Genomic DNA, 13,999 nt, shown 5'->3' with positions numbered 1-13,999 from the left:
GAGAGAGAGAGAGAGAGAGAGAGAGAGAGAAAGAGGGAGAGAATGTTCACGGCGTGTAGTGGTATTCGAAATTTCGTGAGATGTTGCAAATTGCACGCTGCAATGCGGTGGAAGAATATCTTCCTTGATATTTCACGTTCCGCTGGAATCACGATAATTCATTGCAACGGGAGGCGTTCGTGTATAATGTAACAAGCGCGCTTAATAAACGCCATGTTCAATAAAAGGAAAATTGTTTAGCGAGCGGCTAACCATCAAACTCTTGTAACGTGTATTTCCGATGAATAAATCCAACAACGATGTTCTATATGAACTTCGCGAGCGGAAAAAAGCATCTACTACATACACGTATATACAATTCGTTGGAAATCGGAAATAAACCGTTTCAGTCCATCAGCAGTTTATGATTCCCTTCCTTGTTGTTTCTCATCGATTCCAGCGATATTACAAGTTTCTTGGCCGAAACTGCATGTTCTTTCCGGACTTCCGGCCAGATTCAGTCGGTACAAACATCCACGTTTATTCCAGTCGGTTGCGTCAGGTGCCGTCTGAGCGAGTTGGTCTGCCGCCGACTCGCTCATGCGATCACGTCTCATCCCGAAGGAACGTCCAAAATCCTCGGAGAGGGCACGTTGATATTCCTGAAAATGCACACCGCACGGAACCACACCGCCCTACGAAATGCACCGGGTGAAACGTTTCGGAATTGCCAGTTTACCGAGCTGGACTTCCGCACGGATAACCTCCGCATCGTTCAGTTTGCAAATGAAATCGCGATACAACTGCACCGTCGTGTAATAATCGTTCGTCGGTTGGTTTTTAAGCAGCGTTTACGGTTAGTCATGAAATTTATATTTTCAAGTTGTACCATAGTGTTTTATAGTCTTCGATATACACATACACTGGCTCGCGAAGGTAATCGAACGCATTTTGAAAAGCACTTGTAACGAGACACGACTATCATAGTTATGATGGTCAATTGGAACCAATTTGAAAATGAAGTTCCAAGATATTTATCACAAACATATATTTAATAAACGATTATATTCATAACCAAATACGCGGCTTGATTAGTGGTTTCAAGCATACAACAAGTGTTAAATATGTTCCCACTGAACATTGAGGTTTAGCGTAATGGATAATTGACTATTCACGGCGAAATATAGAACTTGTTTCAAGTATCTTTTAATTTCTATATATATTTTCAAATTCGTTTTAAATCTTTTCCAGTATAATCAATGGAATTCCAAAATGTTTCGTATAACACACATAACGTATTCATGTAAAGTATCTATAAATGTTTCGATCCTTTCGTAAATTTGTGTATATATATTAATATATATTTTAATACGATATAAAGAAAGAGCTTTCGGCATGTAAATCTTCACTGAGAAAGGTGAAGCTCACTTTTCTTCGTATTTATATTTATTTAAAAATATTCAATTCAAAGTGTTGAAAATCAATTTGAGGGCTTGTTAAGTATGTATCGCCTCCGATTTCGAGCTTTACTCGAGACGATTCAAATGGAACACTCGTGAGTGTTTGCGCGATCATTGTTGCTGAACTTTAAGAGATCTCAAACATGTTTATCCGAAGCCACGGCGGACTTTTCGAAAGAAATTCGCGAATCTTTTCGATTGTAGTTATTCATACGCCGACATACTTTAATGAACCTTTCCATACATAGTTTAGAAACTGGTACGATGCGAATGGGTTCGAGTTTATCCGCTCTTTCCGTGTACTTTCGTCCCTCGAACATTTCCAAGTCAGCACGGGATGTAGATTTCTTTCGTAGTTGCGGGTCTAGTTTCACAGGTACTTTCAGAATTTTCTACCCTCCACCTTCGGAATTTTTATACTCGTTCTTGACGAACGAGATAAGTTAAAATGTTCCTGCGAACTTATCATCGAATTCGAAAGGATAACGGAGTTGAAATTCGTTAAAGAGGATCGTCGCGGCATTATTACACCGCCGTTCACCTTTTCCAAGGAACGCGGTTAATCAACTTCTCCAAGTTTCTCCGTAAAACCGGCGTTCCGCGAGTAACGCTCGCAGAATGCTCATAATTAATTAATCTCCGAGTCTCGCATTAAATTTCCGCGCCCGTGGGTTATCGCGTTAATCGTGTTTACCGGCGAAATTCCTGGCAAAAACACAACTTTCTATCCCCTCCTCGCCTCCCACTGACTCTAGGAAACTAGTATTGCCAGTCCATTAAATAATGCAAAGCATTCTGTTGAGTTCGTTAACTGTCCGAAGTGAGCTGAAGAAAAATTAACATAACCCAATGGACTCCGAAATTGAATTACAACGAAGGAATTCAAGGCGTTTTCTCTTGAACAACACCCTGATCCTAGACAAAATACTTACGTTACGCTAGTTTTCTCGTAACCAGTTTAATTGCGCCGCAACATCGCGCGCGATAAAATCGAAAGTAACGAAACATTAATCTTTAGACCATGTTGGAATTCACGGCAGAACTTTGTGGATGATTTTCATGTGGAGTATTTCATATGGAGTGTCTCAGACACACTATAAGATTCCTAATCAGAAAAATTTCAATGATGTAAACTTTCCTTTGCAGCTCTATTCTAACGAAACTGACCACACTTTGTTTCATTTATGACACTGTTTAAAACGTAGATTAGTTCTGGGACTCAAAAATTTAGTATTCATCTCCAGGAGAGGTTAGGGGAAGTGGGTTTTATAGTTGACTTTAATTCCACAACTACGGAGGATGGGTGGCGAATGTTAGAGGGACGAATTTGCAAAGTTAATTCGACAAATTTCACAGGAAACGAGAAGGAAGGAAACGAAAGAGGCGAGGAGAAAGAAGAGAAGAACGACAGGAGACATACCAAGATTTGCAAATTCAAACTTCCAACTTCCGTTCGTTTAAGAGACACTGTAATTATTCTGGTTGCAATGTCGTGTCTCATTATAATACCATTGACACACGGATTAGCTTAACTCGATCATTTTCGAGAAAAACCATGTGTCGAAAACAGATTCACGTATCGCTAACGGCCTAAATTTCATCCAGAAATTTTAGACGATTTTCATTAAAAAACACAAAAATTTCCTTCTCATTCGTATTAGCTGCTTCAAGATCATGGAAGATATATAAACGAAGTGGTAAACGAAAGTAAAATGAAAATAGTACAAGTAAAATATTTAATTTAACAGTTATGCGTTGAGAAAAGACAAGATGGTCGTATTTACAATGAAGCAAGTAGTACATCTTTCTGCTACACGTACAAGTAGAATATATCTCTCTATGGTCAGACCAGTGCTACGTTCCATATACATGATCAAACATGCAACGGCACATGTAGGATAGCTAGACATGTAGGATGGTCGTGATATACGACGAACAAACAGAATAATTACTGTCTATAGTTTAACAGGGAGTGACTTTCATATATAACTAAACAAATTGTCAGACAATTATGGATATTATGGATGTGGTCAGTAAAAATTTTCCTTCCTTTTCTATATTTCCTTCCTTCTAAATTGTCGAATTTGCTAATCTTAGATGAAATTGAATAAATTATAACAGAGATTCAAATTAATCTGGTTTTCAGGCATAGAATATATTACCACAAATGTTTTGCATAATTGACATGGTTTCTATGAATTTCTGAAGGCATTCACCACATTCGTGTTATTAACACACGCCAGCTATTAGCATGAAACATCTGTCAGGTAATAGTACAACCATCTCGACGCGACTCATTATTGATGAGTACAGCATGGCGTGTAATGCATCGCTAAAAGCGTTGCTATTGATTGCGGTCTCGCCCCATAATGAAGACACACTATCATCCCATATATCTTTCGCGACAGTAACGTTCTTTGCGATGTACCATGTAGCTGTCCAGCTAAATTGTAAATCTCGCGACAAGCTAAATCTCTCTCATCGAAGGACACGTAGCACCGTAGAACTGTAGCTGTTCAAACTTCATCGACTGATATTACAAACATATCTGACTCTGTCGAATCGCTGGCTGTAACGAGCAAACTTCTCAACCAGTTCGATTCTGTATCGATACTTAGAATCAATGCCGGCGGTCAACTTCTCGGATGAAAAGCTTCTAATGGGATTTCGGAAGTACCGAGCTCTGACCGGTAGCGAAATTTTATTGGTCACGTGACGTCTTAATGAACGCGACCCGCCGCGATTAATTCTACGTGATCCTCGTTACCCACATTTCAATTTCAAGCAACGACTGTCTAATATACGATTCGGGCGAGCACGTTCGCGCGCGTATATACACACATACGTGTTTGCATCTTGGGTCTAACTCCATTCAACGGTTCACCGCAAACGCGCATCTATGCAAACCGGCTGAGTCGATATTCGCGGATATGCAAATTCTCCGTGTAACCTAGCGTCCTTAAAGACAGCACACGCCAAACTCTTAACTCCGCCCCTCCCCGCGTGTCTTATCCTGGATTTGAAACATCCTGTTTCCATCTGGGAAATCGTTTAATCGATTCGATCGTTCTAAGGGAACAGCAGATTCGACTTTTAAATAGGATTTCCATGTAAATGTGGCCAATAGTCGACTCAACGTAATTACTGTGCGATTCAATTATTACATCATTATGATTCCCGTTATGACGATCGATTATCCGAGCCGTTCGATTTTATCGGAGAGGATGCGGTTGAATATTTAGAAATTGATTTCGAGCCGCCAGTTCGACGCAGTTTACGAGTCAAGTTAGGTAAATTGTCGATCAGGGAATATGTAATTAGCAGTTACATCGGCTCCGCGGTATCGTTATCTAACTACTAATTGACCGCTGAAAGATACGTCTTTCCGTGCGAATGCTGCTTCCTCGCCGTTCGTATACATTCTCTATCGTAAAAATATAAAACGTACCGAATCCGCATACCTTCGTCGGCTTACATTACATGATTGCAAAATTCCAACGAAACATAAAAATTCCAAACCGTATTTCCCGTTTGGAACGTTGATCATTTGTTTCTGTGGAAACGCAATAGAGTTGTCTCCCTTCGATCTCGTATCGTTCACGATTTTCATTCAGATAAGCGAGTTCCCCATGGACGCTTCGATTTATTCAAAACCTGGTTGTAAAATAAAGCCACGCGATAGTTCCCGGCTTTGACATGACTGGATTTCAGGCAAAATCAAATTCAGGACGGTGGGCCGACGTTTATTCAACAAATAACTAATCAGAGCGCCGTATGGCCGCGGGCCGATTTGAAAAATCAATCGAATCTTCGATTTTCTATCTGCGAATTTTCACGGTAAACCTGGTTGTTATGCACGCGGTCATTCTCTGACCCGAATCAACGGTAAACTCTCGTACCTGTGAATTCGGAGAGCGATCCGTGCCATCTACAACGTATCTATGCCCTCGCTCGCAAGAAAGCCAAATATTTAGAAACTTTTTTTCTCTCTCCCGTCACGTCCTCTTTCCTGCCGTGTAAATATCGTTCACGTCTTTACAAGTGCTTCCAATATCTATAGTGACATGGATATGGACAAAAACTAAAAAACCTGTATCGTAAAATAATTTGATTCGATGATAAAGAGATGTCAAATGAAAACTCTCCCCCGTTTCTACAATTATAGATAAGACATAGAAAGTACATTGAAATTTTGTTTCGATATTTGATACTCATTTACGGGAAGAATATAAGGCGTTAATCGAAACTGCACGCTACGGATTTCGTCATTCTGCCCACAAAAATGATTGATTATGGAATAAAATTGCTCAAATTTATTGAGATATTCATGCTTGTGTAATTAATGTTGGTGAATTATGTAATAAGAATCTGAATACTTAACCAGTTTTTAAATAAAGTAACAAGCATATCACTCAATAAAATTTTTTTCAACGTTTAAATATTTTTGTATGCTCTTATACATACTTGCATACAATCTACGTGACAAAATGCCTATCATATCAGTTACAAGTCGCAGAAACAACTGAAATCACCGTAAATCAGCGAGATTAACGTACAGATGTTTAACAGTAAACAACAAATCGGACGATTGTTCCGAGAAAGAATGTAATCGATTTCGATTTGTTGTCGGTCGACTTGTTGCAAACTTTCCCCGAAAACACGGCATCCTTTTGACATGGCGCGATCATTAATTATCTCCGTGCGAGATTTAGCAGGCAAACAACGCCGAGGGACGCATTATGAAAGTTCGAATTCGACACAACGAGCATTTCGATGTCCTACATTATAATTGATTTATCAGGCTTGGCTCACAAGTGTCGGGTACTGAGCTCGCGTGACTAATGAATACGCGTTCGACACGGTGCTTCAATAATCCATTTGACAACAGGAACGATGTCGTTTTTCACTCGCGTTCAAACTGCTCGTTTCCTCTGCTCTGCGCGTATACACACATAGCATGCGCACGCGCGCGCGTGTGTGTGTGTAGCTGCGTTGGATGGCAAAGTAGGTCGGCAAACTTTAGGGGCGTATTTTATTCACCTCCAGGGTAGAAAAAAGCACCTGCGATCGCAGATACTAAAACATCTCCTTTTTCGAGTTACGGCCACCTTTTCGTACCGACGAAATTTCGCTCGAACACCTAAACGCGTTCCAAGTTACAAGCGTTACTGCGTATTATTTTCCTTTTTTTTAAAGGCTTCAGCGATAACGGCACTTGTTGCCGCCGAGAAAGTTAGGCGAACTGCTTTTTGTCCGTAGTATCTGCTATCAGCCTGCGTTTAAACGCCCCGGAGTTGGAAAGGAATTTATCCGAATAATTATCTCGCTCGAATGTGAAGCCAGCATTTTAAAGTGACAAACTCTTTTTAATCTGAATTATAACTGTTCAATATTCGTGTTTCATTCGACTTTTGAAGCAGTTACTTGCAATACTGACGAACTTTCCTATTGTAACGGCCATTCAAAGGGTTAAATGTGATGGCTCAAAATTCATAAATAAAATTCTCAACTAACATTCAAATAATAAATAAACTTCGACAAATTCAACAGCTTATATTTAATACTTATTTGCAATTTGCTACAATGCCGATGATATAGAAAATATTTGAGAGAAGAATATGGAATCTCATTTATATTACGGTAGTTTACCTTCGTTACTGTCAAATGGTTTTTCCATGGTGACTGCGTGATAGAACAAGACGATGACGCTCCTTCTTTTCTACGCGTCGCTCATTTTTCACAACCGCGTAATATCTGCCATCAACTTTTCCAAACTCGCGCGTGGTCTGCGACGTTTGGCCTCGGCCCTTCGTTGACATCGCCTTCTTACGATTTTTTATCAAACACGCTCAGCAATTTATTTCGTTGATCGTTCTTTCGAGAGTTGCCCATAAAAGTCGTTACAACCAGCTTGTGGAATCGTTTCGTTCCGAACAAGCACGACTGAAATGGATGATTGTTACGAAACATCGGAGAAAGTGAGAAAAAATACGAGCTGCTTGTCCTCGTTGGTCAGCAAACTTTCATAACTGCCTTTCAGCTATGATCAGAGTCGATCGAACCAAAAGGAAACACATGCGGTGAACCCTTAAAGAGAACCTTGGTATTCAAGCAACGCTCACGTATGATAAAAACTGCTGTTTGCTAAATAAAACTCTCAGAACCTATACTCATCCATCACACTTTTGGTATCCTTTGTTCTGTTTCCAATTTCATTACATGTTAACTTATGTACGTCTAATTCGATTAGTGCCCAATTTTAACAAAAAAAAAAAAAAAAAAAAAAAAGAATGAAATTACTTATATGCTTTCACGAGTTTACTTATTACAAAAAGGTGAAATAAATAAGACTTCAAAGTAAATGTAAAAAATATGTTTAGAATATCACTACTCTTCTTTGCTCTTAAATTTATGGAATTGATTAATGTGGCTTTTGAATCGTTCAAATGTCAGAAATGCTTACGCACGACAACACTGTGCGGCATTTTAATGAGGATTCAAGACAAAAATCAAAATTCGCTGACCACGTTCGCGCGGTCGCACGTTTACAGCCCAAGTTTCATAGTGCGGCGTTTGAATGAGGATTCGGAACAAAAAGCAAAAAATGCACACGTGTAATGTGCAGTTTTGCTGAAATTTCACATTAGGAGATCCGAAGTGAATAAAAGTCAGTTTACCAAATATTTATTTGTATTTTTTGGCCCGGTTGAAATATTTTTAATATTTATTTCTTTGTCGAACCACACGCAGTGACATTTAAATAAATAGTATACCGATGCTGGAAACAATCTGTCCATTTTTCGTAAGTATCATTCAGAAATCATTTATCCCTTTCGTTTCGTCAGATATTGTGCTGACAATTTAGTAAAGAACAAAGCTTTTTCCTAACTTTCAAAATCTTCTTGGAATAAATGTGTTCAAAAATCCTCTTCATCAAATCACGATTACGAATGAATTTCATTGAAAAGATAAAGAACATACAGCGCAGCAGCTTGTAGCAGGACAAGCTATGTAGCAATATAATACAATAGCTTCTTGACACATAACAATTAGAACTACAGGATGGTTTGTACCGCTTTTTCACATTGCTATTTAAGGAAAAGAAGAAATTTTTGGATTGGCAATTAAAATCATACATACCTATACTCAAATTGACAAACAATAATGTATAATGAATGAGAAAGCTAATTTACAAGTGATTAAATTTTGATGTATAAACGGTTTTTACTAATCTTCTATCGATATTTGGGGAAATTATTGTTTACCTTTATATTACCTACTTATAAATTGATTATAGCATGGAATAATAAAAATCGAACAATGCTTATTTCGCTTTTGGTCTACTGGAATAGAAAAGAGATTTGTATCACTCAGGTAAATCATTAATTTAAGAAAAAATTTTATAGGACGTCGCCAACATTTAAAGCGTTCATATGCCTTCATTTACTGTATTAATATATTGCGTTTTTAGCTTTCTATCGTTTTTACTTTTTGTTATGAGTGGAATTAATCTTAGCTTTGTTAGTAATCTATGTGGCTAATGTTTCATTCTAAACACGTGTTCGAAGATAAAACCACGAATCATTGTGATTGACAATAAACAAGTATCTCCTTCGTTTCCCGTGTCCTTGTTCTCTCCCATTTTTCCCTTTTCTATTTCCTTTTCGACACGCGAAGCCACACTTTGCGCGTTCCTTTTCCTCCGATATCAGTGTCTAGATCGAACGGTAGATTCTATCGGTATTTCACGGCGAATTTCGACGCGAGAAGTCTAGTAACGAGCAATCCCGGTCGTTGAGTCGTCTCGTTCGACAGATCGTGACAAGAATCAAAGGGCGCTATTGACTGAGAGATGCAACAGGAAACGCGGGGACCGTTCACCGGGCGAAACGACGAGCTACTTCATAAATATTTCAGCCGGTGCCTTTTCCTCGTATTACCAATTCCCTGTGATTTCCGCTGATTTAATGAAATACGTAACGGAATATGAATATGACGTATTCACGAGTTTCAACAGGTTAAATACCGTTCAAAAAGTTTTTAATTTCACGCGTTTGACGAAATCCACGCGCTTCGCGTTCCAATTCGGAAATCCTATCGAGAAAAAAGAACTCTCACTTTAACGTTTTCGAAATTAATTCTGTCGCTTTGGTTCCTTCTTTCTTTTCTCGCGCGAGCAATTTAGCTTGCGTGAAAAACACACGTGAATGAATACATTGTTAAGGGTACTTTGTAAAGGTAGCATAGCGGGTAAAGCACAAAGCCCGTTGAGTGAGTTTTTAGAACGTTTGGAGGACAGAATGCCAAGAAAGCGTGCCAAAGTGTATTCGACGGGCAAAGAACCTAATTATTCCATTTGGATTTATTCAGTCACGGATTTGAAACGCTTAGTTCCTGACTATACAACGAGATAAATGTAATTAACTATCGCAATACGACGTCAGAATCAAACATAATCGGAGTTGATCTACATTTCAGAAAATGTCGCACTTGAAATACGAAACAACATGGCAATAAAGGTTGACGCGTGTAATGTAACGTCAAAAAGGCCAACAAGAGCACGAGAACAAAAGATTGTGTTCCTTCGACGAAACACAGTTACCCGTTGTCTCGTTGCGCTGTTCGCGTACTGATGGTTTACTGAGAACATCAGAAAAGTCGGTCGAGCCACAGCCGCGTTTTCATTATCCGACACGCGACGTAGCCGCGGTTCTTCTTCCAGGAAATGAAAACCGCTGCTTAGCCTGCGTTCCCGTGAAACTCTGCTTGAAAAGCAGACGCAACCATGAGTTAAAGAGCAGAGCGAGAATTATTTGAGCAGGATAAAAGAGAACGAGTCACCGAACTCGAGTCAAGAGAAATGGAACACGGAATGGGATAAATTAACCGGCTTGAAAATCCTATCGACCGTCGTGTCGCGTTTCGTGTTTCCTTTACGGTATTCGATAAGGTTCGCAGTAGAAGAAGGAAGAAAGGAAGAGAAGATGCTAGAAATGCCTCTGTGTTTCGCATTCGATAAAACTGTCGTCGAAAATGAAAAAAAGGGAAGCGTAAGTACTTCGTTATTTGCATCCTGTTATTGTGTATTCCGGCAGATTTACTCGACGGCGGAACCATCTCGCGACTCTTTAGCTGGAAATTAGGGCTCTTTGCCTATTCTACGCCGTTCCTTCAGACTATTTAAACATGTACATCACAACGAAAGACGGGAGATAACTACGGAACTTTCGCGTTTCTTTCGCAAGAAAAGTCTAAGATGTCTTCTCGTGCTTTTCTTTTGTCGTATAGCTTTTACACAAATGTTTGTTAATGCTTCGACATTTATTTACTACAAATTGATCGTTAAAAACGGAGAACTGACGTATTCTTTTGTTTAGCGCAGAAAAAATATGGAACGAATGTAACGAATGTAGCGGTAGCGGTAACGAATTTCCATTGGAAAAAGCCCATGAAGTACAACTAGTTCTAGTAGAGGTAACAAGAGACTGATGGGAAAAAAGGTGAGGATCGTTCCACTTTCTCCCATTTACGGGTAACGCGAACGCGCCACTGTGCGATCATGGTTGTTCCCCATTCGGCTGGTAATGGGCATAGAAAAACCATTTTTTGTTTGTAAGAGTGCCAGCAATTTCAGTACTTTAGAAGATCGACAAAAGCAACGCGTAACAACAGCTTCTTTTGTGTTCGCGTCTTCGCGCGAAAGACGAACAAGAGGAAAAGAAAAGAAAAATTAAAAAGAATAAAAAAAGAAGGATCCTCCTCGGACAGTACTTTCTCGATGGTACGCGTGCTACGTTACCTGCTTTGAAGTTCGTAGAGATTCATCAAGCAGGAAACAGGCGAATCATCGCACCGAACAAAGCAACCGACCGTCTGCTGCCGAACATTATTATCCCAAGATCGAGGACGGTCGACGAAAGCTGAACGTCGTTCACTTTTCACTTGAGCTTCTCGTGAAAGAGCCAGGTAAAGAGCAAAGAAAAAAAGATGAGTGAAAAAAAACTAGTAAAATTCGGACAACAGGTATTATACTCGACGAGAGGTCGATGCACCGGCGATCCCATTCAGCCGCGAATTAATCCAGGCTTTCGATTCACGGCTGATCGTTCACGGACGAACGCGTCTTTTTCACACGAGAGGGCAATGTGAATACTCGATGAAATGAAAATTCGACAAAAATATGGTGCACCAGAGTTTCCAAGTGCACCTAATCCAGGTTACAGCGCGTGTTCCCTCGGAGCTTCAGTAGTAATGTAGAACCTGCAACATCCTTTGAAAATTCCCCGTTGCGATTACTAGGCGATCCATAGAGAACGTTCCGTGAAAACGGGAACTTGTTCACGAGCTTGAGTTAAGTCAACTAGTTACACTGGTCACGTAAACAGATGCTGTTGAGGTTGGATGTAAATGCTTTCTATACGAACGAGATCGTGGTGTGTAATTAAAAGTCTTGTGGTGGTAAGAAATTAACATCGACGAAAATGCAGCACCGCGTAATCCGAGAAATTTCTTGAAAGTTAGACTAGAGCTTTTGGCGATCGGGAAGATTAATTACACCGTAATTTGTCTGGTTTGATACAATGGCGCAGCTCCGCATTTATTTCATTTTCTCCTTTTTGTTTCCTTAACAAAAGACGCTCTGGATGATTTGTAACCGGTATCGCGAATTTATCGTAAATTTATCGCGTCTGAACAAGGAAACGTTTTCGAGGTGCAAATTTTCCTCGCACAAAATGGCATTCATGAGAATCAGAGAAGACAAGAATCGGAAGCCCCGTGGTGTAACATCGGTGGTGAAACTGATAAGCGGTCGGCACACTTTAATAATAGAAAGTCGGGAAGAGTCGAAGCTGCTATAGAGGTTATAAAATTCCGCAGAAGTAAGGAAGACTTATGCAACGTTCAATTTGTATAATGTATTCAAAATACAGTCGTGTAAAAGTATGCGGTCTCGGATTTGCAATTATAATTTTTCGGATTAAGCTATGCTACACTTTCGGTCACACGAGACGCCTAAGCTTTCCAAGCTTCGTCGAAGAAACGTGGAACGTGCACAGAGAGCGGGTGCAAAATATAATCCGGCGCGAGAGAAAAGTGTACACGAAACTTTAATAAAAAGTACACACGGATCTCGTTCTCGTACGAAAGATATTTACATCAGCTTATCCACGGAAAACACGTAGAGGCGAACCAAGACGTCACATTTAAACCAAAAAACCAAGGGAACAATTTTTTCCCTCAAGGAACATACGTGTCTCACTTTTCGATTTTTCCTTCACTCACATACTATGTCGATGAATATTTTCATTCTCGTTACATTTCTCCGTTACGTTATGTTGCGTTTCGTTGGTAAGAACATTTGATTTCACACTGTAACCAACGCATTCATTTCTCAGAACACTAGATCAGGATCAGTCGACAGCCGCAGGCACTGGATCACAGATCACAATCCTGAAGACTCAAGAGTTTGACGAGAACGCGGGTTGTGTGATCGAACTTGTGCAGGCAAATCGGACGCGCGTTCACAGTCCAGAGTAGCGAACGAAACAAATGGAAAGGAAAAAAATCAAACGGTGGGGTAGAGGAGAAGAGTACAGTATGGACGTGGGTGCGATACGGTAACAAGTGGAAAAACTCAACGGCTAGATCCGACGGTCGTTGTGGCGCGCGGCGAGCCACTGACTGCCTCCACCAATTCCACGCCTTTCCCTGTCCTCCCACCCTCCAAGCGCCGCCACCTACGCCGATCACCCTTGCACACCCTCTTCGCGCTGTCCTCGACAACCCCAGGCGCAAACGCCACGACGATCCCTCCGTTCCTCCGTCCTTCTCAATCCCACCAACCTGTCTTGTCTTTCTTTCTCTCGTTTCTTTCTTATCTGTGCCTGTATTCTTTCTTTCTGTCTCATAATACTTCCCATGTTATTTCATTCTTTGCATCGTTGTTTACTAAATTTTTCGCTACTATTACTTATTTCTCGTCGGTTCTAGTTTGTTTCGTCTTTCTTCCTTTTCTCGATTTATTTCTCTTGTCTCTTTCGCCAAACACATACATTTTCTTTTCTTTCTTTCGGAATAGATAATTAGAGATAACTTTTGTTTGCTCGGTTCTTTGTTAATCTTTATATATCCTACTGCACTATTTTTCTCGCCGCTTTTCTGTTTCCTCCATTTTGGTATTCGAATACTACAAAAATTTGACTTCTTTTATTAACATTCATTGTTATTAAATATTTTTTATTGTACAAAAATTTTCTATATATTTTTCTTTTCATTCCAGCAACTACTCGACTCCTCTGTTAACGATCTCTTTTCCTAACCTCGTCGATTTTTTACACTTCCCATCATTGCTCTGCACGATTCCAACGATATACTTCTCTGTTCAGATCTCTCTTTCAACCTATTCGATTCCTGTTTTCCAATCCCTCTCTGTTCTCGTTATTCGTTCCCTAGTTGTATCTGCGACAGTGGAACTGACATTCTGATACAAACCTCTCGGTCCAATCGAGCATGTAATTGATAGGTTTGCTCGGTCGACGTCACGCTACCTTCCAATTACT

General features: G+C 40.0%; 1 protein-coding gene across 17 annotated transcripts in view; it reads right to left on the bottom strand.

Moving 5' to 3' along the window:
• Positions 1–13,999, bottom strand: part of LOC132905038 (disks large 1 tumor suppressor protein) — a 523,073-nt gene that overhangs the window by 363,188 nt on the left and 145,886 nt on the right. For 4 of the 17 annotated variants that reach the window (XM_060955960.1, XM_060955990.1, XM_060956123.1 and 1 more), the window contains exons 1-2: positions 12,596–13,114; positions 11,239–11,853 (exon numbers count right to left, since the gene is read on the bottom strand). The exons of 6 other annotated variants lie outside the window; for them this stretch is intronic. The gene's annotated coding sequence lies outside the window, so the exon portion shown is untranslated. Of the gene's footprint in view, positions 1–11,238; positions 11,854–12,595; positions 13,116–13,999 lie in introns of those variants that run through there. 7 more of the 17 variants (XM_060956010.1, XM_060956031.1, XM_060956128.1 and 4 more) reach the window with 4 other exon arrangements.

The sequence above is a fragment of the Bombus pascuorum genome, chromosome 1 (genome assembly GCF_905332965.1).
Source record: "Bombus pascuorum chromosome 1, iyBomPasc1.1, whole genome shotgun sequence".
In the NCBI taxonomy this organism is placed as follows: domain Eukaryota; kingdom Metazoa; phylum Arthropoda; class Insecta; order Hymenoptera; family Apidae; genus Bombus; species Bombus pascuorum.
The sequence above is the reverse complement of the archived record's forward strand: the minus strand, read 5'-3'. Positions and strand labels throughout refer to the sequence as shown.